A 26,311-nucleotide genomic window follows, 5' to 3' on the forward strand; every position below is an offset into this window, starting at 1 on the left:
AGACTAAATAAAAAAATGGATGATCTTATGGAAATTAAAGAAACTGTTGACCAAATTAAAAAGATTCTGGACACTCATAGTACAAGACTAGAGGAAGTTGAACACGAATCAGTGACCTGGAAGATGACAGAATGGAAAATGAAAGCATAAAAGAAAGAATGGGGAAAAAAAATTGAAAACTCGAAATGGACCTCAGGGATAGTGATAGATATTGAAACGTCCAAATATAAGACTCATTGGTGTCCCAGAAGGGGAAGAAAAGGGTAAAGGTCTAGGAAGAGTATTCAAAGAAATTGTTGGGGAAACTTCCAAATCTTCTAAACAACATAAATACACAAAATCATAAATGCTCAGCGAACTCCAAATAGAATAAATAATCCAAAAAAACCCACTCCGAGACATATACTGATCAACACTGTCAAACATAGAAGAGAAGGAGCAAGTTCTGAAAGCAGCAAGAGAAAAGCAATTCACCACATACAAAGGAAACAGCATAAGACTAAGTAGTGACTACTCAGCAGCCACCATGGAGGCGAAAGGCAGTGGCAACGATATATTTAAAATTCTGAGTGAGAGGAATTTCCAGCCAAGAATACTTTATCCAGCAAAGCTCTCCTTCAAATTTGAGGGAGAGCTTAAATTTTTCACAGACAAAGAAATGCTGAGAGAATTTGCTAACAAGAGACCGGCCCTACTGGAGATACTAAAGGGAGCCCTACAGACAGAGAACAAAGACAGGACAGAGAGACCTGGAGAAAGGTTCAGTACTAAAGAGTTCGGTATGGGTACAATAAAGGATATTAATAGAGAGAGGGAAAAATATGGCAAACATAATCCAAAGGATAACGATGGCCGATTCAGAGAAATGCCTTCACGGTTTTAACGTTGGAATGTAAATGGATTAAACTCCCCAATTAAAAGATATAGATTCGCAGAATGGATCAAAAAAAATGAACCATCAATATGTTGCATACAAGAGACTCATCTTAGACACAGGGACACAAAGAAACTGAAAGTGAAAGGATGGAAAAAAGATTTCATGCAAGCTACAGCCAAAAGAAAGCAGGTGTAGCAACTATTAATCTCAGATAAAATAGACTTCAAATGCAGGGATGTTTGAGAGACAAGAAGGCCACTACATACTAATAAAAGGGGCAATTCAGCAAGAAGAAATAACAATCGTAAATGTCCTATGCACCCAACCAAGGTGCCAACAAAATACATGAGAGAAACACTGGCAAGAACTAAAGGAAGCAATTGATGTTTCCACAATAATTGTGGGAGACCTTCAACACATCACTCTCTCCTATAGATAGATCAACCAGACAGAAGACCAATAAGGAAATTGAAAAACCTAAACAATCTGATAAATGAATTAGATTTAACAGACACATACAGAACATTACATCCCAAATCACCAGGATAACACATACTTTTCTAGTGCTCACAGAACTTTCTCCAGAATAGATCATATGCTGGGACATAAAACAAGCCTCAATAAATTTAAAAAGATTGGAAAATTATTCAAAGCACATTCTCTGACCACAATGGAATACAATTAGAAGTCAATAACCATCAGAGACTTAGAAAATTCACAAATACCTGGAGGTTAAACAGACACACTCCTAAACAATCAGTGGGTTAAAGAAGAAATAGCAAGAGAAATTGCTAAATATATAGAGACGAATGAAATGAGGAAACACAACATACCAAAACCATGGGATGCAGCAAAAGCAGTGCTAAGGGGGAAATTTATAGCACTAAACGCATATATTAAAAAGGAAGAAGAGCCAAAATCAAGAACTAATGGATCAACTGAAGAAGCTAGAAAATGAACAGCAAACCAATCCTAAACCAAGTACAAGAAAAGAAGTACAAGGATTAAAGCAGAAATAAATGACATAGAGAACAAAAAAACAATAGAAAGGATAAATATCACCAAAAGTTGGTTCTTTGAGAAGATCAACAAGATTGACAAGCCCCTAGCTAGACTGACAAAATCAAAAAGAGAGAAGACCCATATAAACAAAATAATGAATGAAAAAGGTGACATAACTGCAGATCCTGAAGAAATTAAAAAAATTATAAGAGGATATTATGAACAACTGTATGGCAACAAACTGGATAATGTAGAAGAAATGGACAATTTCCTGGAAACATATGAACAACCTAGACTGACCAGAGAAGAAATAGAAGACCTCAACCAACCCATCACAAGCAAAGAGATCCAATCAGTCATCAAAAATCTTCCCACAAATAATGCCCAGGGCCAGATGGCTTCACAGGGGAATTCTACCAAACTTTCCAGAAAGAACTGACACCAATCTTACTCAAACTCTTTCAAAACATTGAAAAAAAATGGAACACTACCTAACTCATTTTATGAAGCTAACATCAATCTAATACCAAAACCAGGCAAAGATGCTACAAAAAAGGAAAACTACCGGCCAATCTCCCTAATGAATATAGATGCAAAAATCCTCAACAAAATACTTGCAATCGAATCCAAAGACACATTAAAAAATCATACACCATGACCAAGTGGGGTTCATTCCAGGCATGCAAGGATGGTTCAACATAAGAAAAAACAATCAATGTATTACAACACATTAAAAACTCGAAAGGGAAAAATCAATTGATCATCTCAATAGATGCTGAAAAAGCATTTGACAAAATCCAACATCCCTTTTTGATAAAAACACTTCAAAAGGTAGGAATTGAAGGAAACTTCCTCAACATGATAAAGAGCATATATGAAAAACCCACAGCCAGCATAGTACTCAATGGTGAGAGACTGAAAGCCTTCCCTCTAAGATCAGGAACAAGACAAGGATGCCCGCTGTCACCACTGTTATTCAACATTGTGCTGGAAGTGCTAGCCAGGGCAATCCGGCAAGACAAAGAAATAAAAGGCATCCAAATTGGAAAAGAAGAAGTAAAACTGTCATTGTTTGCCAGATGATATGATCTTATATCTAGAAAACCCTGAGAAATCGAACGATACAAGCTACTAGAGCTAATAAACAAATTTAGCAAAGTAGCGGGATACAAGGTTAATGCACATAAGTCAGTAATGTTTCTATATGCTAGAAATGAACAAACTGAAGAGACACTCAAGAAAAAGATACCATTTTCAATAGCAACTAAAAAAATCAAGTACCTAGGAATAAACTTAACCAAAGATGTAAAAGACCTATACAAAGAAAACTACATAACATCTACTAAAAGAAATAGAAGGGGACCTTAAAAGATGGAAAAATATTCCATGTTCATGGATAGGAAGGACTAAATGTCATTAAGATGTCAATTCTACCCAAACTCATCTACAGATTCATGCAATCCCAACAAAATTTCCAACAACCTACTTTGCAGACTTGGAAAAGCTAGTTATCAAATTTATTTGGAAAGGGAAGATGCCTCGAATTGCTAAAGACACTCTAAAAAGAAAAACCAAGTGGGAGGACTTACACTCCCTGACTTTGAAGCTTATTATAAAGCCACAGTTGCCAAAAACAGCATGGTACTGGCACAAAGATAGACATATAGATCAATGGAATCGAATTGAGAATTCAGAGATAGACCCTCAGATCTATGGCCGACTGATCTTTGATAAGGCCCCCAAAGTCACCGAACTGAGCCATAATGGTCTTTCAACAAATGGGGCTGGGAGAGTTGGATATCCATATCCAAAAAGAATGAAAGAGGACCCCTACCTCACCCCCTACACAAAATTAACTCAAAATGGACCAAAGATCTCAATATAAAGAAAGTACCATTAAACTCCTAGAAGATACTGTAGGAAAACATCTTCAAGACCTTGTATTAGGAGGCCACTTCCTAGACTTTACACCCAAAGCACAAGCAACAAAAGAGAAAATAGATAAATGGGAACTCCTCAAGCTTAGAAGTTTCTGCACCTCAAAGGAATTTCTCAAAAGGTAAAGAGGCAGCCAACTCAATGGAAAAAATTTTTGGAAACCATGTATCTGACAAAAGACTGATATCTTGCATATACAAAGAAATCCTACAACTCAATGACAATAGTACAGACAGCCCAATTATAAAATGGGCAAAAGATATGAAAAGACAGTTCTCTGAAGAGGAAATACAAATGGCCAAGAAACACATGAAAAAATGTTCAGCTTCACTAGCTATTAGAGAGATGCAAATTAAGACCACAATGAGATACCATCTAACACCGGTTAGAATGGCTGCCATTAAACAAACAGGAAACTACAAATGCTGGGGGGGATGTGGAGAAATTGGAACTCTTATTCACTGTTGGTGGGACTGTATAATGGTTCAGCCACTCTGGAAGTCAGTCTGGCAGTTCCTTAGAAAACTAGATATAAAGCTACCATTCGATCCAGCGATTGCACTTCTCGGTATATACCCGGAAGATCGGAAAGCAGTGACACGAACAGATATCTGCACGCCAATGTTCATAGCAGCATTATTCACAATTGCCAAGAGATGGAAACAACCCAAATGTCCTTCAACAGATGAGTGGATAAATAAAATGTGGTATATACACACGATGGAATACTACGCGGCAGTAAGAAGGAACGATCTCGTGAAACTTATGACAACATGGATGAACCTTGAAGACATAATGCTGAGCGAAATAAGCCAGGCACAAAAAGAGAAATATTATATGCTACCACTAATGTGAACTTTTTAAAATGTAAACCAAATGGTTTATAATGTAGAATGTAGGGGAACTAGCAGTAGAGAGCAATTAAGGAAGGGGTAACAATAATCCAAGAAGAACAGATAAGCTATTTAACGTTCTGGGGATGCCCAGAAATGACTATGGTCTGTTAATTTCTGATGGATGTAGTAGGAACAAGTTCACTGAAATGTTGCTATATTATGTAACTTTCTTGGGGTAAAAGTAGGAACATGTTGGAAGTTAAGCAGTTATCTTAGGTTAGTTGTCTTTTTCTTACTCCCTTGTTATGGTCTCTTTGAAATGTTCTTTTATTGTATGTTTGTTTCTTTTTAACTTTTTTTTTCATACAGTTGATTTAAAAAAGAAGGGAAAGTTAAAAAAAAAAAAAAATGAAAAAAGACAAACAAGGAAAAAAAAAAAAAGGTGTAGTGCCCCCTTGGGGAGCCTGTGGTGAATGCAGGGGTATTCGCCTACCCCACCTCCATGGTTGCTAACATGACCACAGACATAGGGGACTGGTGGTTTGATGGGTTGAGCCCTCTACCATAAGTTTTACCCTTGGGAAGACGGTTGCTGCAAAGGAGAGGCTAGGCCTCCCTGTATTTGTGCCTAAGAGTCTCCTCCTGAATGCCTCTTTGTTGCTCAGATGTGGCCCTCTCTCTCTGGCTAAGCCAACTTGAAAGGTGAAATCACTGCCCTCCCCCCTACGTGGGATCAGACAACCCAGGGAAGTGAATCTCCCTGGCAACGTGGAATATGACTCCCAGGGAGGAATGTAGACCCGGCATCGTGGGATGGAGAACATCTTCTTGACCAAAAAGGGGGATGTGAAAGGAAATGAAAATAAGCTTCAGTGGCAGAGAGATTCCAAAATGAGCCGAGAGATCACTCTGGTGGGCACTCTTACGCACACTTTAGACAACCTTTTTTAGGTTCTAAAGAATTGGGGTAGCTGGTGGTGGATACCTGAAACTATTAAACTACAACCCAGAACCCATGAATCTCGAAGACAGTTGTATAAAAATGTAGCTTATGAGGGGTGACAGTGGGATTGGGAATGCCATAAGGACCAAACTCCACTTTTTCTAGTTTATGGATGGATGTGTAGAAAAGTAGGGGAAGCAAACAAACAGACAAAGGTACCCAGTGTTCTTTTTTACTTCAATTGCTCTTTTTCACTCTAATTATTATTCTTGTTATTTTTGTGTGTGTGCTAATGAAGGGGTCAGGGATTGATTTAGGTGATTAATGTACAACTATGTAATGGTACTGTAAACAATCGAAAGTACAATTTGTTTTGTATGACTGCGTGGTATGTGAATATATCTCAATAAAATGATGATTAAAAAAATAAAAAAAAAATAAACACAAAGAAAATAGAAGAAATTAATAAAGAATAAAAATTAATGAGAAAAAAGACAAAAAAAAAAAAAAGATTCTGGACACTCATAGTACAAGAGTAGAGGAAGTTGAACAACGAATCAGTGACCTGGAAGATGACAGAATGGAAAATGAAAGCATAAAAGAAAGAATGGGGAAAAAAATTGAAAAAATCGAAATGGACCTCAGGGATATGATAGATAATATGAAACATCCAAATATAAGACTCATTGGTGTCCCAGAAGGGGAAGAAAAGGGTAAAGGTCTAGGAAGAGTATTCAAAGAAATTGTTGGGGAAAACTTCCCAAATCTTCTAAACAACATAAATACACAAATCATAAATGCTCAGCGAACTCCAAATAGAATAAATCCAAATAAACCCACTCCGAGACATATACTGATCACACTATCAAACACAGAAGAGAAGGAGCAAGTTCTGAAAGCAGCAAGAGAAAAGCAATTCACCACATACAAAGGAAACAGCATAAGACTAAGTAGTGACTACTCAGCAGCCACCATGGCGGCGAGAAGGCAGGGGCACGATATATTTAAAATTCTGAGTGAGAAAAATTTCCAGCCAAGAATACTTTATCCAGCAAACCTCTCCTTCAAATTTGAGGTAGAGCTTACATTTTTCACAAACAAACAAATGCTGAGAGAATTTGCTAACAAGAGACCTGCCCTACTGGAGATACTAAAGGGAGCCCTACAGACAGAGAAACAAAGACAGGACAGAGAGACTTGGAGAAAGGTCCAGTACTAAAGAGATTCGGTATGGGTACAATAAAGGATATTAATAGACAGAGGAGAAAAATATGACAAACATAAACCAAAGGATAAGATGGCTGATTCAAGAAATGCCTTCACGGTTATAACGTTGAATGTAAATGGAATTTAAACACCCCATTAAAAGATATAGATTCGCAGAATGGATCAAAAAAAATGAACCATCAATATGTTGCATACAAGAGACCCATCTTAGACACAGGGACACAAAGAAACTGAAAGTGAAAGGATGGAAAAAAATATTTCATGCAAGCTACAGCCAAAAGAAAGCAGGTGTAGCAATATTAATCTCAGACAAATAGACTTCAAATGCAGGATGTTTTGAGAGACAAAGAAGGCCACTACATACTAATAAAAGGGGCAATTCAGCAAGAAGAAATAACAATCGTAAATGTCTATGCACCCAACCAAGGTGCCACAAAATACATGAGAGAAACACTGGCAAAACTAAAGGAAGCAATTGATGTTTCCACAATAATTGTGGGAGACTTCAACACATCACTCTCTCCTATAGATAGATCAACCAGACAGAAGACCAATAAGGAAATTGAAAACCTAAACAATCTGATAAATGAATTAGATTTAACAGACATATACAGGACATTACATCCCAAATCACCAGGATACACATACTTTTCTAGTGCTCACGGAACTTTCTCCAGAATAGATCATATGCTGGGACATAAAACAAGCCTCAATAAATTTAAAAAGATTGAAATTATTCAAAGCACATTCTCTGACCACAATGGAATACAATTAGAAGTCAATAACCATCAGAGACTTAGAAAATTCACAAATACCTGGAGGTTAAACAACACACTCCTAAACAATCAGTGGGTTAAAGAAGAAATAGCAAGAGAAATTGCTAAATATATAGAGATGAATGAAAATGAGAAGACAACATACCAAAACCTATGGGATGCAGCAAAAGCAGTGCTGAGGGGGAAATTTATAGCACTAAACGCATATATTAAAAAGGAAGAAAGAGCCAAAATCAAAGAACTAATGGATCAACTGAAGAAGCTAGAAAATGAACAGCAAACCAATCCTAAACCAAGTACAAGAAAAGAAATCACAAGGATTAAAGCAGAAATAAATGACATAGAGAACAAAAAAACAATAGAGAGGATAAATATCACCAAAAGTTGGTTCTTTGAGAAGATCAACAAGATTGACAAGCCCCTAGCTAGACTGACAAAATCAAAAAGAGAGAAGACCCATATAAACAAAATAATGAATGAAAAAGGTGACATAACTGCAGATCCTGAAGAAATTAAAAAAATTATAAGAGGATACTATGAACAACTGTATGGCAACAAACTGGATAATGTAGAGGAAATGGACAATTTCCTGGAAACATATGAACAACCTAGACTGACCAGAGAAGAAATAGAAGACCTCAACCAACCCATCACAAGCAAAGAGATCCAATCAGTCATCAAAAATCTTCCCACAAATAAATGCCCAGGGCCAGATGGCTTCACAGGGGAATTCTACCAAACTTTCCAGAAAGAACTGACACCAATCTTACTCAAACTCTTTCAAAACATTGAAGAAAATGGAACACTACCTAACTCATTTTATGAAGCTAACATCAATCTAATACCAAAACCAGGCAAAGATGTTACAAAAAAGGAAAACTACCGGCCAATCTCCCTAATGAATATAGATGCAAAAATCCTCAACAAAATACTTGCAAATCGAATCCAAAGACACATTAAAAAAATCATACACCATGACCAAGTGGGGTTCATTCCAGGCATGCAAGGATGGTTCAACATAAGAAAATCAACCAATGTATTACAACACATTAACAAGTCAAAAGGGAAAAATCAATTGATCATCTCAATAGATGCTGAAAAAGCATTTGAGAAAATCCAACATCCCTTTTTGATAAAAACACTTCAAAAGGTAGGAATTGAAGGAAACTTCCTCAACATGATAAAGAGCATATATGAAAAACCCACAGCCAGCATAGTACTCAATGGTGAGAGACTGAAAGCCTTCCCTCTAAGATCAGGAACAAGACAAGGATGCCCGCTGTCACCACTGTTATTCAACATTGTGCTGGAAGTGCTAGCCAGGGCAATCCGGCAAGACAAAGAAATAAAAGGCATCCAAATTGGAAAAGAAGAAGTAAAACTGTCATTGTTTGCAGATGATATGATCTTATATCTAGAAAACCCTGAGAAATCGACGATACAGCTACTAGAGCTAATAAACAAATTTAGCAAAGTAGCGGGATACAAGGTTAATGCACATAAGTCAGTAATGTTTCTATATGCTAGAAATGAACAAACTGAAGAGACACTCAAGAAAAAGATACCATTTTCAATAGCAACTAAAAAAATCAAGTACCTAGGAATAAACTTAACCAAAGATGTAAAAGACCTATACAAAGAAAACTACATAACTCTACTAAAAGAAATAGAAGTGGACCTTAAAAGATGGAAAAATATTCCATGTTCATGGACAGGAAGACTAAATGTCATTAAGATGTCAATTCTACCCAAACTCATCTACAGATTCAATGCAATCCCAATCAAAATTCCAACAACCTACTTTGCAGACTTGGAAAAGCTAGTTATCAAATTTATTTGGAAAGGGAAGATGCCTCGAATTGCTAAAGACACTCTCAAAAAGAAAAGCGAAGTGGGAGGAGTTACACTCTCTGACTTTGAAGCTTATTATAAAGCCACAGTTGCCAAAACAGCATGGTACTGGCTCAAAGATAGACATATAGATCAATGGAATCGAATTGAGAATTCGGAGATAGACCCTCAGATCTATGGCCGACTGATCTTTGATAAGGCCCCCAAAGTCACTGAACTGAGTCATAATGGTCTTTTCAACAAATGGGGCTGGGAGAGTTGGATATCCATATCCAAAAGAATGAAAGAGGACCCCTACCTCACCCCCTACACAAAAATTAACTCAAAATGGACCAAAGATCTCAATATAAAAGAAAGTACCATAAAACTCCTAGAAGATAATGTAGGAAAACATCTTCAAGACCTTGTATTAGGTGGCCACTTCCTAGACTTTACACCCAAAGCACAAGCAACAAAAGAGAAAATAGATAAATGGGAACTCCTCAAGCTTAGAAGTTTCTGCACCTCAAAGGAATTTCTCAAAAAGGTAAAGAGGCAGCCACTCAATGGGAAAAAATTTTTGGAAACCATGTATCTGACAAAAGACCGATATCTTGCATATATAAAGAAATCCTACAACTCAATGACAATAGTACAGTCAGCCCAATTATAAAATGGGCAAAAGATATGAAAAGACAGTTCTCTGAAGAGGAAATACAAATGGCCAAGAAACACATGAAAAAATGTTCAGCTTCACTAGCTATTAGAGAGATGCAAATTAAGACCACAATGAGATACCATCTAAAACCGATTAGAATGGCTGCCATTAAACAAACAGGAAACTACAAATGCTGGAGGGGATGTGGAGAAATTGGAACTCTTATTCACTGTTGGTGGGACTGTATAATGGTTCAGCCACTCTGGAAGTCAGTCTGGCAGTTCCTTAGAAAACTAGATATAGAGTTACCATTCGATCCAGCGATTGCACTTCTCGGTATATACCCGGAAGATCGGAAAGCAGTGACACGAACAGATATCTGCACGCCAATGTTCATAGCAGCATTATTCACAATTGCCAAAAGATGGAAACCACCCAAATGTCCTTCAACAGATGAGTGGATAAATAAAATGTGGTATATACACATGATGGAATACTACGCGGCAGTAAGAAAGAACGATCTCGTGAAACATATGACAACATGGATGAACCTTGAAGACATAATGCTAAGCGAAATAAGCCAGGCACAAAAAGAGAAATATTATATGCTACCACTAATGTGAACTTCGAAAAATGTAAAACAAATGGCTTATAATGTAGAATGTAGGGGAACTAGCAATAGAGAGCAATTAGGGAAGGGGGAACAATAATCCAAGAAGAACAGATAAGCTATTTAACGTTCTGGGGATGCCCAGGAATGACTATGGTCTGTTAATTTCTGATGGATATGGTAGGAGCAAGTTCACAGAAATGTTGCTATATTAGGTAACTTTCTTGGGTTAAAGTAGGAACATATTGGAAGTTAAGCAGTTATCTTAGGTTAGTTGTCTTTTTCTTACTCCCTTGTTATGGTCTCTTTGAAATGTTCTTTTATTGTATGTTTGTTTTCTTTTTAACTTTTTTTTCATACAGTTGATTTAAAAAAGAAGGGAAAGTTAAAAAAAAAAAAAAAAAACAAGGAAAAAAAATGATGCAGTGCCCCCTTGAGGAGCCTGTGGAGAATGCAGGGGTATTCGCCTACCCCACCTCCATGGTTGCTAACATGACCACAGACATAGGGGACTGGTGGTTTGATGGGCTGAGCCCTCTACCACAGGTTTTACCCTTGGGAAGACGGTTGCTGCAAAGGAGAGGCTAGGCCTCCCTATGGTTGTGCCTAAGAGCCTCCTCCCGAATGCCTCTTTGTTGCTCAGATGTGGCCCTGTCTCTCTAGCTAAGCCAACTTGAAAGGTGAAATCACTGCCCTCCCGCCTACGTGGGATCAGACACCCAGGGGAGTGAATCTCCCTGGCAACGTGGAATATGACTCCCGGGGAGGAATGTAGACCTGGCATCGTGGGACGGAGAACATCTTCTTGACCAAAAGGGGGATGTGAAAGGAAATGAAATAAGCTTCAGTAGCAGAAAGATTCCAAAAGGAGCCGAGAGGTCACTCTGGGCACTCTTACGCACACTTTAGACAACCCTTTTTAGGTTCTAAAGAATTGGGGTAGCTGGTGGTGGATACCTGAAACTATCAAACTACAACCCAGAACCCATGAATCTCGAAGACAGTTGTATAAAAATGTAGCTTATGAGGGGTGACAAGGGGATTGGGAAAGCCATAAGGCCCACACTCCACTTTGTCTAGTTTATGGATGGAAGAGTAGAAAAATAGGGGAAGGAAACAAACAGACAAAGGTACCCAGCGTTCTTTTTTACTTCAATTGCTCTTTTTCACTCTAATTATTATTCTTGTTATTTTTGTGTGTGTGCTAATGAAGGTGTCAGGGATTGATTTGGGTGATGAATGTACAACTATGTAATGGTACTGTGAACAATTGAAAGTACGATTTGTTTCGTATGACTGCGTGGTATATGAATATATCTCAATAAAATGAAGATTAAAAAAAAAAAAAAAAGACATAATGCTGAGCAAAATAAGCCAGGCACAAAAAGAGAGATATTGTATGTTACCACTAATGTGAATTCTGTGAAAAATGTACAATGTTTTATACTGTAGAATGTACGGGACCTAGAGATACCAATTAGTGGAGGGGGAATGATAATCTAATAAGAACAGATAAACTATGGAGGGTAATCTCAATGTTATGGGAATGCTCAGGAATGATTATGGTTTGTAAACTTTCTTGGATATAGTAAGATCATGTTGGAAGCAATAGAGTTATTTTAGGTTTTTTTTTTTCTCTTATTCCTTTGTTTTCTTAGGGGTTGTTAATTTTCTTGGGGTATGGTAGGAACATGTTGGAAGCAATGTAGTTATTTTAGATTATTTGTTTTTCTTACTCCTCTGTTTGGACATGGTTTATTAATTTTCTTGGTGTATGGTAGGAACATATTGGAAGCAAAGTAGTTATTTTAGGTTATTTGTTTTCCTTAATCCATTGCTTTGTTTGAAATGTTGTGGGGTTTTTTTGGTTGTTGTTTGCCTGTTTGTTTTTAATTTTTTGATAAACAAAGTTAAAAAATTGAAAAAAAATCAGTAGAAAAATGGGAGTAAAAACTAAATGACAAATAGGGTGGGATGGGGGGATGGTTTGGGTATTCTCTTTTCACTTTTATTTTTTATTCTTATTCTGATTCTTTCTGATGTAAGGAAAATGTTCAGAAATAGATTGTGGTGATGAACGCATAACTATATGATCATACTGTGAACAGTTGATTGTATACCATGGATGACTGTATGGTTTGTGAATATATTTCAATAAAACTGAATTAAAAAAAAAAAAAAGTGGTAGGAGGGGAGAGAACAAAAAGGAGGGGGGTAAGTAGAGTAAAGGGGAGAGACAAGGAAGAAAAAATGGGAATAACCAGGGCATGAGACACACATACACCAGTGACGTCCAAGAAGTGGATGCTTCCAGGCCAACCACGGGGGGCCTTAGCTGCCCTGAATGGGCTGCAGCGTTGCCTCCTGGACCCTGGAACGTGGGGGTCGCCCCAGCAGCTGAGAAGAGCCAGCCAAGCAGCAGGAAGTCTGTTCCTTGCATTCAGCAAATAAAATACGGAGGGGGAAAAAGCCCTCGACGGTGCCGTGCATCATTCTCAGGGAGAGACACAAAGCGCCAGCCTAAGATGGGAGAAGCCGGGCACCCTGGCCACTCTTCAGCGAGCTGAGAGTTTACATGATGTCAAGAACAGATGTAGAGTCTCTGTTCAGAATAAACAAGGGGAAGCCCTGGCAGCTGCATTCTGCTGTGGGGACTTCCTGAACCATGGCTGGGTCAGGGCAGGCCCGGGCTGGAGGAAGGGCGCTTTCTTTAGTCCCATCCTAAGCTGCAACGTGTGTGTCACCAGCATCTGCAACTCTGCAAACATGCTTGTCTCTGTCATTACAGGGACATTTGAAAAACTGGGAAAAACTAAAGAACAAGGTCCCAAGGCCTGGGGACCGAGAGACACTTGCTTTATTTCCCCTCCTCAGGGGGCAGGAATAATAATGTTACCCACTCTTTGGGTCAGGGTAAGAATCGAGTAAGATCAATCACATACAAGACCCAACACAGGGCTTGTCACAGGGAGCGTGTTTGGTGGCTGTCAACGTTCCCATTACTCCCGTGACTCCACCGCTACTGCCAGGCCCACCCTGGCTTCCTCCTGTGGCCGGGAGCTGGCGGAAGAGGGGTACAGAAAGCATAGGCTTTCTGAGAGGGGATTAGAGGCTCTTTTTCCTTTCCTCCTATGTTTGCTTGTGTTAAAAATAACACCAGCTTTGGACTTTCCCCAGGTCATTCATGTTTCTGGGCAAAATGATGCTGAGCCAGGGGCCTGGTGAGAATATTCACAAGGAGGCATTTTGTGGCCGTCGAGGTGACGACTTTGAGGGAGTCTATTTTGGCTTCTGGAAGAAGCATGATGAGACATGAGGTCTGACTCATTGCCTAAAATATGTCCGTGCCATTTGGAGAGGGGCTTATGTTTCCATGTTTACTGACTGCAAAGAGTGAAGAGAAATAGGTTTATGTTTCGTTGTCTAAACAGAATTCAGACGGAGCCCACAGATGAACTGTTGTAAGGCTGACCTTGTCCAAGTCCTGCTGCTTCCTGCAGACTTGATTTAAGATTCTTCCAGAGCTCTTCAGTTTTCCCTCCTGCGAACCCTGGGAGGGAAACTGCCAGTTTTGGAGCCTCCCAGTGTTAGCTAGCTTCTGTCCTGGAGACCTCTGCTTTCCTCTCAGGCCTGAGGACATCATCCCTGGGCCATGTCTTGCTTCCAGTTGGCTGCATGGAGGGGCCTGAAGGGCTGCCTGCACCTCCTCCCGCCTCCCCCCCGCAGACTCCTGACTCCGGAAATCCAGACCCAGAGTGCTTGTTGGATGGGAAGGAGTACGCTGCTGATGAAGACATGCTCTCTCTTTAAAGGCTGGGTGTCCTGACCTTTGAAAATCTAAAAGGAAGCCTGATCCATGGGATAGACAGAGGGAAACACAGACTTGGAAAGAAATTCCAGAACCCAAAAAGGAGAATCACCTGACACTTGATGGACGTCATTCTAATCTAGGAAAATGGAAGATGGGCTTAAACCATAAGATCACAGAACCCTTTATTCTAAGAGATGGAACTAGTTGAACTGCAACAAAAGCTAGTTCAGAAAAAGATGGGAAGATTGGGTGTGTTCTTTGTTATTCTAGGTCTTTGGGGGGCCTAAATGAAACTTTCAACCAAAGAACCAATGCAAATTGTAGACGAGATGTTTTTCCATCTGTATTTTTTCCTACCCCTGACACATGTCCCCGGTGCCTCCAAAATGGACAGTCCTGGCCAGGGGCTCCGCAGAGGCTGGGCAATGCTCCTGACTTCCTGAGCTCATTGCAGAGAACACTGAGGATGTTTTCCAGTCTGAGGAGGTGCTGCCACAGAGGGCAGAAGGCCTTCTGATTGCTCCATCCTGACACCCCCATGTGCTAGGCAGTCCCCTGGGAGGAACAAAGCCCCCGAACGGGATGAGGGCCTCAAATTGGCTAACAGATTGGCCCATATCCCAGCTGCAGGGCTTGGCTCCTGCAGGGGCTGCTGAGCACGTGGGACAGTCAGGGTGGAGCAAGCAAAAGTCTTGCTTCTGCAGCAGGGTCCTCATCTTTTCCCCTGAGAGAGACTGGAGGGCTGTTACCCCCGTGCTAGAACCTCCATCTCCCCACTTCACCAGCTTCCTTCGTCTGCAAGGACTTCCCCAGGGTGGGAAGGCAGAGCCTTTGGAGCCCCTCAGGCACAGCGGAGGTGGAGATCCACTAAGGGCAGGGCAGCTCCAGACCCTGGGTAGATCTGTGCCCAGCTTGCCTGGCCCCATCAAAGGCTGTGACGTTAGACACCAGTTAAGCAGGTGTGGCCCCACTACCTGTGAGTGGATCTCATCAAGGAAGGACCTCATCGAGCTCATCAACCACAGGCCAGAGTGCAGACGACAGACCCTGAGGATGTTTTCCTCTCTTTCTGGTCAGCTGGGAAACTCTTGAGGTGGTGGGTAGGTGTCTAATCTTTGTGTTTCATCTTAGGACTTTCAAAGAACCTAACTCTGTACCTTGTTGTAGCTTCAATTAAATTGTGAATGACTGTTTTTCACACTCACTAATTTGAGGCAGGGGTTCTGAGTCTGGGATCCCCAGATGGGCTTTGGATGTCTATGAATCTGCTGAAACAATGTGTAGAGTCTTCTACAAATATTTTTTTGAGGGAAGGAAGGGCCAGCTTTCTTTATACATCCAAAGATGTATGAGGAGGTTTGGGGCCAGGAGCCCTGTTGAAAGGTCCTCCCCAGAGCCTGAAGAAGGCACCTGGAGCCCTGCTCTGATCCTTGAAGCTCAGGGTCCCAGGTTCTCAGTGGAGGGACCAGGAGGAGAGGCTTGAAGGGACATCTGCTTTTAGCCAGCAGCTTCCTTCCCACCCATCCCTCCCGAACTGTCGACTAGAACATCTGTGAGCAAAGAAATAAAATAGATCACAGGGAAAGGATGGAGGGAAGGGGTTGGGGGTGATGTCAGAGATCAGAGACCCCAAGAAGAAACACTTCAGTGATGTCACCACGTGACTATTCTCAGAGACGAGACTGATTCCTTGGAGAGAAGTACATGCCACACAGATTCCTACCACGTCACTGGGTGGGCTGCCACATGCAGGGCACAGATGCAATTACCGTCTACTTACAGACCCACAGGCAGTGGCAGCCCCTGCAGGCCCAGGGCTTCCACCCACACAGCCTCCGAGGGACATCAGGCACCAGCATTGTCATGGCTTTAATTCTACCCTTTGGCTTATACCCTGAATTAGACTGACATGCTTCTATAGAAGGACCAAAATTTCTTTGGCTAATGAGGGCTTACAGAAAATTCAGATAATAATTAGAAAGGGAAAATAGCACCCCTAAATTATATCACAGTCTTTTGTTTTTAAACAGGTTAAACAACTCTACCCCCAAACTGTTTGGAATGCGACGAGGCCATAAATTGTGATGTGAGAAAGAAGCCTGAGAGACTTTTGATTAAAAGTCAGCAGAGAATCTGCTTATAATTGTGCATAAGAGTCTCCCCCTGAGTACCTCTTTGTTGCTCAGATGTGCCCCCCCTCCCCCCCAGCTAAGCCAACTCGGCAGGTGAACTTGCTGCCCTCCCTTCTACGTGGGATCTGACTCCCAGGGGTGTAAATCTCCCTGGCAACGCAGGATATGACTCCCAGGGAGGAATCTGGACCCTGCATCATGGGATTGAGAACATCTTCTTGACCAAAAGAGGGATGCAAAATGAAACAAAATAAAGCTTCAGTGGCTGAGAGATTCCAAATGATGCTGAAAGGTCACTCTGGTGGGCATTCTTACGCACTATACAGATAACACTTTTTAGGTTTTAATGCATTGGAATAGCTAGAAGTAAATACCTGAAACTATCAAACTGCAACCCAGTAGCCTTGACTCTTGAAGACGATTGTATAACAATGTAGCTTACAAGGGGTGACAGTATGATTGTGAAAGCCTTGTGGATCACACTTCCTTCATCTAGCATATAGATGGATGAGTAGAAAAATGGGGACAAAAACTAAATGAAAAATAGGGTGGGATGGGGGGATGGTTTGGGTGTTCCTTTTTACTTTTATTTTTTATTCTTATTTTTACTTTTTCTGGTATAAGGAAAATGTTCAAAAAATAGATTGGGGTGATGAGTGCACAACTATATGATGGTACTGTGTGAACAGCTGATTGTACATCACGGATGACTGTATGATATGTGAATATATCTCAATAAAACTGAATTAAAAAAACATAAAAAAACAAAAAAAAGAGCCACCAGAGGTTATAGAAAGAGCATACACTTCGGAGACAGGACTGAGTCAGGATCCTGGCTCTGCAACTTCTTGTGTTATCTTGGGCAAATTGTATAAAGGCTGAGCCTCCGTTTCTTTACCAATGAAAATGAGGGTTAGATGAGCCTGGCACTTAGAAAGAGGTCAATAAATGATAGTTCTCTGCTTCTAACAGTGATCACATTTTAAAGCTGGCAGGGAGCCTGGAGATCACCTGGACCTGGGCTTTGTGCAGACGATCCCATGGGAACGCAGTGGGAAGGCAGGCTCTGATCCGTGGGGTTGCAGTGGAGCCTGGGATTCAGCATTTCTCAGGCTCCCAGGTGATGCCAAAGCTGCCGGTCTCTGGACCTCACTTTTAGAAGCAGGGATCAGCACCAATGCTTTGTTCATAGAGGGGCTCTCTGCGGCAGAGAGGAAGGAAAGCACTGGGTGAACCTTTGGGGACCTCTCCAGGGGATTCGTGCTGCCTTTGAACGGCAGAGGCCTCCCTCACTTTCTTTTCCATAGTGTGCTTGCTTCCGTTCCCGCTGCCGACAGGGCTGAGCAAGAGGAAGTGAACAAGCAGGGGCCACAGGTTCTGGATGAGATCAGAAGTCAAGGCAAAAGGAATAAAGGGAAGGCAGAGAGATGGGCAGGGGGGCTTCTGTTGGCCCCAGCTGGGGCTGGCTCTAGGATTCCACCCGTTCTTGCCCAGGGGCTCTGGGATCAGATGCACACACTGACAGAGCTGCAAGGGCCACTCGAGGCCCACCCTCACGCAGCCGGCTGGGGGCACAGCTGGATTTAGAGACCCGTTCTTCTGACTCCTAGGCTAGCACTCTTGTCTCCACACCCATTGTCTTCCTAGAGGTATTTAAAATATATACTAGCACTGAAATATATGTTTGTCAATGAAATCAGAGTCAAACAATTGTAGAACCCCAAAGCACCCGTCAGAGCACAAACTTGTAGAGGGGCACAACTTCTAAAACCATTGTCTGAGCACAGGGAAGGGGACATTGTGCACTCAAAACAAAGTCTTTTTCCTGATGTGAGAGGTATTGGAGGCAAGATAGAGAGCAGGGCTCAGGGCAGGTGAGGTGGGCCCGGGGAATTGGGGGTGGAGAATGGCCTCGGTAAATGTGGAAGTCCAGCTTGGCAGACTCGACTCACTCCAACTTGGGAAAACCATTCCCCCTGGACTGTGGCCTCTTGACTCTCTCCGAGTGACCCTGGGGATTCTGAGTCCCCCTTCGGTGGCTCTGCTGAGTGTCGTGCAGGGGCAGCTTGGCGGCAGTCGAGGGAGGCTTACCTGTGGCAGTCGTGCCAGATCCAAGCATGGCGGCCGTTCTTGGGTCGGAAGTCAGATTGGCCGTTGTTGTGGATCTGGGAGGAGAAGCGCAGAAGCCGGCGGTAGCCCGTGGTGGGGTCGGTCTTGGCGGCCGAGGCCGAGAGGCAGTTCTCCTCCATGGCACACTGCAGCATGAACATGGGCCGGTCTTCCAGGTAGGTGCTCTGCTGGACAATCTCTGGTCAGGGGCGGCTGGGGAGGGGCAGATACGGCGTTCAAACAAGCCAAGAGACCTCTGCCCTGAGCACTTCACTTCTGGGCTGGGACAAAACCCCTACCCCTGCTTACTACTACCTTCTCGGACTGGCTCAAAATCTCCTCAAGGTCACCTTCTTTGCTAACCCTACCCCAAATTACTCCTTCCTTTTAATGACACTTCTTCAATTTAACAGTACAGATTGGCAAAATGTTGACAATTGTTGAATTCGGGTGAGGGATACAGGAGGGCTCATTATATTATTCTCTCTACTTTTAGTTGGCTTGAAATCTTCCATAATAAAAAGTAAAAACAACAATGACAACGACAATTGTGCTACCCAGAGAGAGACATTGATAAGACCTGGGTCTGATTCTTCCGGGAATTACATAAACACACTTTCCAACATGTATAATATTGTATGTAGATTTGTAGTTTGCTTATACTCTTTCCCCTAAAATACGTCTTGATATATTTCCATGTTAACAAATATCCATTATGATGTTCATTTAATGGCTACATAATATTTCATTTATAACCTATCCCATATTTTTGGATATTTTGCTGGTTTGGAATTCTTCACTGTTAGGGATAAAGCTGTGATAAACATCCTATAGTAAATCTGTGTATATAGCTTTGTCTCTTTAGAGTATGTTTCTATAAGGGAGATTGCTGGGACAACGGCTTTTTAAGGCCCTGGTGCTTCTTCTTTTTTTTTTTTTTTTAATCTTCATTTTATTGACATATATTCACATACCACGCAGTCATACAAAACAAATCGTACTTTCGATTGTTTACAGTACATTACATAGTTGTACATTCATCACCTAAATCAATCCCTGACACCTTCATTAGCACACACACAAAAATAACAAGAATAATAATTAGAGTGAAAAAGAGCAATTGAAGTAAAAAAGAACACTGGGTACCTTTGTCTGTTTGTTTCCTTCCCCTATTTTTCTACTCATCCATCCACAAACTAGACAAAATGGAGTGTGGTCCTTATGGCTTTCCCAATCCCATTGTCACCCCTCATAAGCTACATTTTTATACAACTGTCTTCGAGATTCATGGGTTCTGGGTTGTAGCTTGATAGTTTCAGGTATCCACCACCAGCTACCCCAATTCTTTAGAACCCAAAAAGGGCCGTCTAAAGTGTGCGTAAGAGTGCCCACCAGAGTGACCTCTCGGCTCCCCTTGGAATCTCCCCGCCACTGAAGCTTACTTCACCTCCTTTCACATCGCCCTCCTGGCCAAGAAGATGTTCTCCGTCCCACGATGCCGGGTCTACATTCCTCCCCGGGAGTCACACTCCACGCCGCCAGGGAGATTCACTTCCCTGGGCGTCCGATCCCACGCAGGGGGGAGGGCAGCGATCCCACCTTTCAAGTTGGCCTAGCCAGACAGAGAGGGCCACATCCGAGCAACAAAGAGGCACCCGGGAGGAGGCTCCTAGGCACAACCACAGGGAGGCCTAGCCTCTCCTCTGCAGCAACCGTCTCCCCAAGGGTAAAACTTATGGTAGAGGGCTCAACCCATCAAACCACCAGTCCCCTATGTCTGTGGTCATGTTAGCAACCATGGAGGTGGGGTAGGCCAACACCCCTGCATTCTCCACAGGCTCCCCAAGGGGGCACTACATCTTTTTTTTCCTTGCTTTTCTTTTTTTTTTTTTTTTTAACTTTCCCTTCTTTTTTAAATCAACTGTATGAAAAAAAAGTTAAAAAGAAAACAAACATACAATAAAAGAACATTTCAAAGAGACCATAACAAGGGAGTAAGAAAAAGACAACTAACCTAAGATAACTGCTTAACTTCCAACATGTTCCTACTTTACCCCAAGAAAGTTACATAATATAGCAACATTTCTGTGAACTTGTTCCTACTATATCCATCAGAAATTAACAGACCTTAGTCATTCCTGGGCATCCCCAGAACATTAAATAGCTTATGTGTTCTCCTTGGATTATTGTTCCCCCTTCCTTAATTGCTCTCTACTGCTAGTTCCTCTACATTCTACATTATAAACCATTTGTTTTACATTTTTCAAAGTTCACATTAGTGGTAGCATATAATATTTCTCTTTTTGTGCCTGGCTTATTTCGCTCAGCATTATGTCTTCAAGGTTCATCCATGTTGTCATATGTTTCACGAGATCGTTCCTTCTTACTGCTGCGTAGTATTCCATCGTGTGTATATACCACATTTTATTTATCCACTCATCTGTTGAAGGACATTTGGGTTGTTTCCATCTCTTGGCAATTGTGAATAATGCTGCTATGAACATTGGCGTGCAGATATCTGTTCGTGTCACTGCTTTCCGATCTTCCGGGTATATACCGAGAAGTGCAATCGCTGGATCGAATGGTAACTCTATATCTAGTTTTCTAAGGAACTGCCAGACTGACTTCCAGAGTGGCTGAACCATTATACAGTCCCACCTGGTGCTTCTTTATAGGTTGTTTCAGTCTCCACCTAACAGTGCTGGGCACATGAAAGTTCTCCCTAGGTGCATATCTCTTAAAACAGGCTTGATTTACTTATCCTAAACTGACAGAGTTCAGAGCAATGGCCCCAGAAAACTCATTTTTGGATCTTCCATGAGGATGGCCAGGGCATGGTTCATCTTATAATTCTAGGTCCTCGAGAGAAGGGGCTTTTTTAAACTAATGGGCTTGTTTCTATCTCATGGATACTGTAAATTATATTAGTGACCAGGTTTCCCTCTTTCCTTTGGCTGCTAGGAAGCCCACTGTTAGATTTATGACCCACCTAGAGGTAGTGTATGGTACCTAATTTTTTATTAACCCTGCTCCTGGCTCCATTTTAAGCCACTATCCTTTGCTGGTAACTGCCTTTCTTTAATCTGCTTTTAATTTAAGCTAACTTTAATTTTATTTAGATTTATGTTATTTTAATTTCTTTTTGGAAAAGATGGGATATTAAAAATATAAATAAATTAATAAACAAAGGACAGACCCTTGACAGGGTGTGTGACTGCCGTCTCCCTGCACAGGTGTTCTCCCTCGTGGAGGCAGGTCAGGGTGGCGGCCTCGCCATCTCTCCTCTGAGAGGACATGAGAGCTTGTGATACCAGAGAAGCTCATTCCGGGTATTGGAGAACCCTGCTTTACAGAGGATTGGAGATGCTAAATAAGTCCAAAAGGGGTTGGTGATAATCGAACTGACTGAGCTCAGGTTTAACCTTCTCCCTAATGAGCATAATTGGCATTGCTTCATTTGTTTACTAAGCACACACATTTATCCATTGTCCCACTTAACTTCCAGTTTCCAGAAAACAAAACAAAGCGACTGTGGATCACAGCAGTTAACTAACTTAGCCAACAGCAGCTAGTAGGCAACAGGTCTGGTCTCAAGTTCTCTGGCCTGATCCTGGGTCTTTTTCACCCCCCAGATTCATGACAGGGGTGGCTCAGTGTGGTTTTACAAGGCCAGGGGTGAGGAGGGTGGGGTTTACACTTAGGAGGGCAGCACAGCCACAAGGCTGACCGGCTGGTCCTCTGTCAGCTGGAAGGGAACCTTCAAGAGATGGGCCCTTCTGAATCCTGGCTGGGGGTTTCCCTTCCATATTTTCAGTCTCTCTGTAATTCTCAGGGAGTCACCAGGAAGCTAAATTACCACTAGGGTGTGAAAAAAGGAAGTGGTCTATGGAACAGTCTGGAAGGCAAGGGGGCAGAGTGCCTTCTATGCTTCACTGGCTTCACTAACCTCAGAAACACACCCCCAGGAAAGTGTTACCTCCTCCAGTTAACTGATGAGAACAGAGTACTTAGCCACATAATCTGCCCGAGGTCACTTAGAGTCAACAGTGGCCCTGGGATTTGAACATAGCGCTCCCAGACTCCTAAGTCCCTCCCTCCTACTTTCTTTTACCCTCTGTCATCAGGCCAGGTTGGTGGTTGGGGCATGAGGGCTGGTCTCTTTTCTCCCCATCTCTTGTCACCTAACAAGAATCAGTCTCTGCCTCCCCCTTTGCTCAGCCCATGGCGGAGGCCCCAGGGCCTTGCATGGAGTGACTGCTGAGACACGGCTTCTCCTGGGGCCTGGCAGGGAGTGGGGAACTCTCACTTTCTGAGCAGGCCACTCCGGCCCCCGTACTGCATCCCGCCCTGGGGGCAGGCCACGTCCTCCCTGTCGTGGCCCCGGTGAGCCAGGGACAGCTCCGTGCCCGAGCACTTCACTCCGCTCATGACCACTCTGTTGGTGTAGGCATTTCCGTGCCAATACCAGGTCTCCTGGATGAATCAACAAAAAAATGGTCAGTCAGACACCTTGAATTGTCACTTCTTCATATTTTACCAACTTTCAGTCCCATAAAAAATCCCAAGGTTTTATGATCTCATTCCTCAGATGGAGATAGCTGAAGCACGGAGAGCCACTTATCCAAATCATGCAGTTGAAATCCAGGTCTTCCAACCCTAGCACTTGGATTTTACCACTCTCCCCCTTGGGAAAGTCTATGGAAGCCGCAGTCAAGTTGCATGTCGGGAATGGGAAGCACCTGCAGCTCCCCCTGCCTCACCCTGAGCCCGAGACAGACATTGCTAATCAACCACAGCACACTCTCCTCTAAGCCAGAATGTGATCTCAGAGCCCTCAACCCAGTGCTCCAGGAGGGTACCACACAGTGATCAGAGCTGGTAGGAGAGAAGAAATCTATTTACCTATGTCAATAATTAGTTAGATATGACATAAAGTCTAATATCTGGATTTACTTCCGGGGAAAGCAATGAATAGATGGTTCTACACAGAGTTCATGTTGCTGAGATTTACTGGGCCCTGTCGTGGTTTGGAGCTGCATGTGCTCCGGAAAAACATGCTCTTAAACCTAATCCATCCTGTGGGTGTGGACCCATCGTGAGTAGGACCTTTTGATGAGGTTACTTCAGTTAAGGTGAGACCCACCTCAATCAGGATGGGTCTTCATCCTGTTGCTGGAGTCCTTTATAAGCAAAATGAAATTCGGATAAAAAGGGAGAAAGCCACAGGAAGCAAGAAGCTGAGAGAAAACCACAGAGGGAGCAGACAGAAGCTGAACATCATCGGAACCCAGAAGAGAAGGGAGAGACCAAAGGCCGCCATGTGACTTGCCACATGACAAGCCAAGGACCAAGGATCGCCGGCAGCCCGCCCCAGAACACCATGGTCTTTGGGAAGAAAGCATCGCTTTGATGATGCCCTGATGCGGACTTCCAGCTTAGCCTCAAAACCATGAGCGCAAAAATTCCTATCACTTAAGCCGAACGGGTATTTGCTTGAGCAGCCTAGGGAACTAAAACAGGCCCCTTTGATCTATGGGATGTCAAAACCCTGTTAATGTAAACTTTCACACTTCCCAACAGTTTCCAGCAGAGAAACAGGAGGAACAGAGGGAGGAAGTTGGGGGCAGAGCGGGGACGAGGACACACGAGGGTGCCTCGTCCCTGAGGTCTCTTGGGCTTTGGAACCTGAGGCAGAATCAGGGTTCAGGGAAGTTTTCTGGGGACCTCAGAGGAGAGCTCAACAGAACAGGAAGGCCTTGGAGGAATCTCATCCAACTCCTTCATTCTTCAGATGAGCAGCCCAGCCTGGAGAGGGGCTGGGATGTGTAATAAGGGGAAGATTTAGGACTGATGTCAGGCCCAGGCCCATTTCACGACTCTAGCTGGTGGCCATCATCAAGCCTGAGGGAGCTGGGCTGCCAGAGTAGGGCCCCAGGCCCACCTGCCCCACTCCACCTAGAGTCTGTTTCCGAGAGCACAGGCCCATGTGGCCTAGGAAAGAGCTGATGGAACGAGAACAGCTGGGCAGCTGCCCCGGTGAGCTGTGACACTGTTTCCCACTCCACTGGAGAATTAGAGAGTACCCTGGCTTGTTGTAGACAATATTAGCAGACACACTCTGTGGCCCTGGGAAGCTGAGCTCCCAGAGAACGAGAGCAGCTGCACCGGAGGCCTCCTCCTTCCGGGGTGCTGGAATAAGGAGCCAGAGAGGGGCAGGGGACACTGGGCAGCCCCCCAGCTGCCCCAGGGCCTCTGCTCAGGACTCAGCACCTCCCCTCCGAGAAACCTGGGCCCCAGGCAGCCCACGGGAGACAGACAGGCCCAGCAAGATGCCAGATCTCATCATCACAGATACCCCTTCTCTTCTTAAAAGACCCTTCCCCAAACAGGACTGGAGTAAGGTTTTGCAAAGCAAGGTGGAGGTCTCAAAGCATTTTCCAGTTCTGTAAGAAGCTTAATAAATGCATTTGGAGCCAAGACACTGTGGAGCTGGGATTATTCATTCCATTTCTCAGGGAGGAAAGCAGGCGGGGAGGGTGGCTGCTCTGCCCCAGGTCACAGAACAGACGTGAGCACCCCAGCCTCTGCTCCTCCCCACCCCACCCCTGTCTCCTGACAAGGTTCCCAGTTCCCTCAGAGTTTAGTGTTCAGAATGGGGTGCTTTTAAAGCCCGAGCACTACTTGTCATTCCTGTGCTGCCTTGTGACTGGGGACAGGAGGGCGGAAACTCGGAGTTTGGGGGCCCTCAGCTGAATTACTCTTTGGGGTAGAGGGACAGGGGTTGTTGGGAGGAAGGCGCAGCTAATGCAGCAACGAAGCCAGGCAAGGCTGATGTGTCTAAAAGCAGTTAAAAGGGGTAAACGTTAGGCTGTACATACAGTTCTAGAATAAAAATGAAATAAAGAAAAATATGTACATGATATTGTACATCACAAAGTGAACCCTAAGTAAACCATGGACTATATAGTTAATAGTACAATTATAAAGAAAGGAAGTTTTAGTTACTCCTCCAGGAAAGTAGGTAAAAAGCCAGGAACTGCGTGGACTGGACACCACAGAGCAATCTGTCTTTGGGCATACTTCACACAACACTCATGAAAACGTGGAACTGCTGAGATCAGTGAAATCTGTAAGTTTGTGCGGCCAGAGGACTCGCGCCCCTCCCTGCCAGGCTCAGTCCCGTGGGAGGAGGGGCTGTCAGCTCCGGGAAGGAGAAGGGAGAACTGCAGTGGCTGCTCTTATAGAAAACTCATTCTACTGATTCAAACTCCAACCACAGATAGACTGAGACCAGACACCAGAGACTCTGAGAGCAGCCAGCCCAGCAGAGAGGAGACAGGCATAGAAAAAAAACAACACGGAAAACTCCAAAATAAAAGCAGAGGATTTTTGGAGTTCTGGTGAACACAGAAAGGGGAAGGGCGGAACTCAGGCTTTGAGGCGCATATGCAAATCCCGAAGCAAAGCTGATCTCTCTGCCCTGTGCACCTTTCCTTAATGGCCCTGGTTGCTTTGTCTATTAGCATTTCAATAACCCGTTAGATCTCTGAGGAGGGCCGTTT

At 43.0% G+C, this 26,311-nt stretch overlaps 1 pseudogene; it reads right to left on the reverse strand.

Annotated features, from left to right (window-relative positions):
- LOC119511011 overlaps positions 1 to 26,311 on the reverse strand; it is a 51,598-nt pseudogene that overhangs the window by 9,603 nt on the left and 15,684 nt on the right.

The sequence above is a fragment of the Choloepus didactylus genome, chromosome 2 (genome assembly GCF_015220235.1).
Source record: "Choloepus didactylus isolate mChoDid1 chromosome 2, mChoDid1.pri, whole genome shotgun sequence".
Classification (NCBI taxonomy): Eukaryota; Metazoa; Chordata; class Mammalia; order Pilosa; family Megalonychidae; genus Choloepus; species Choloepus didactylus.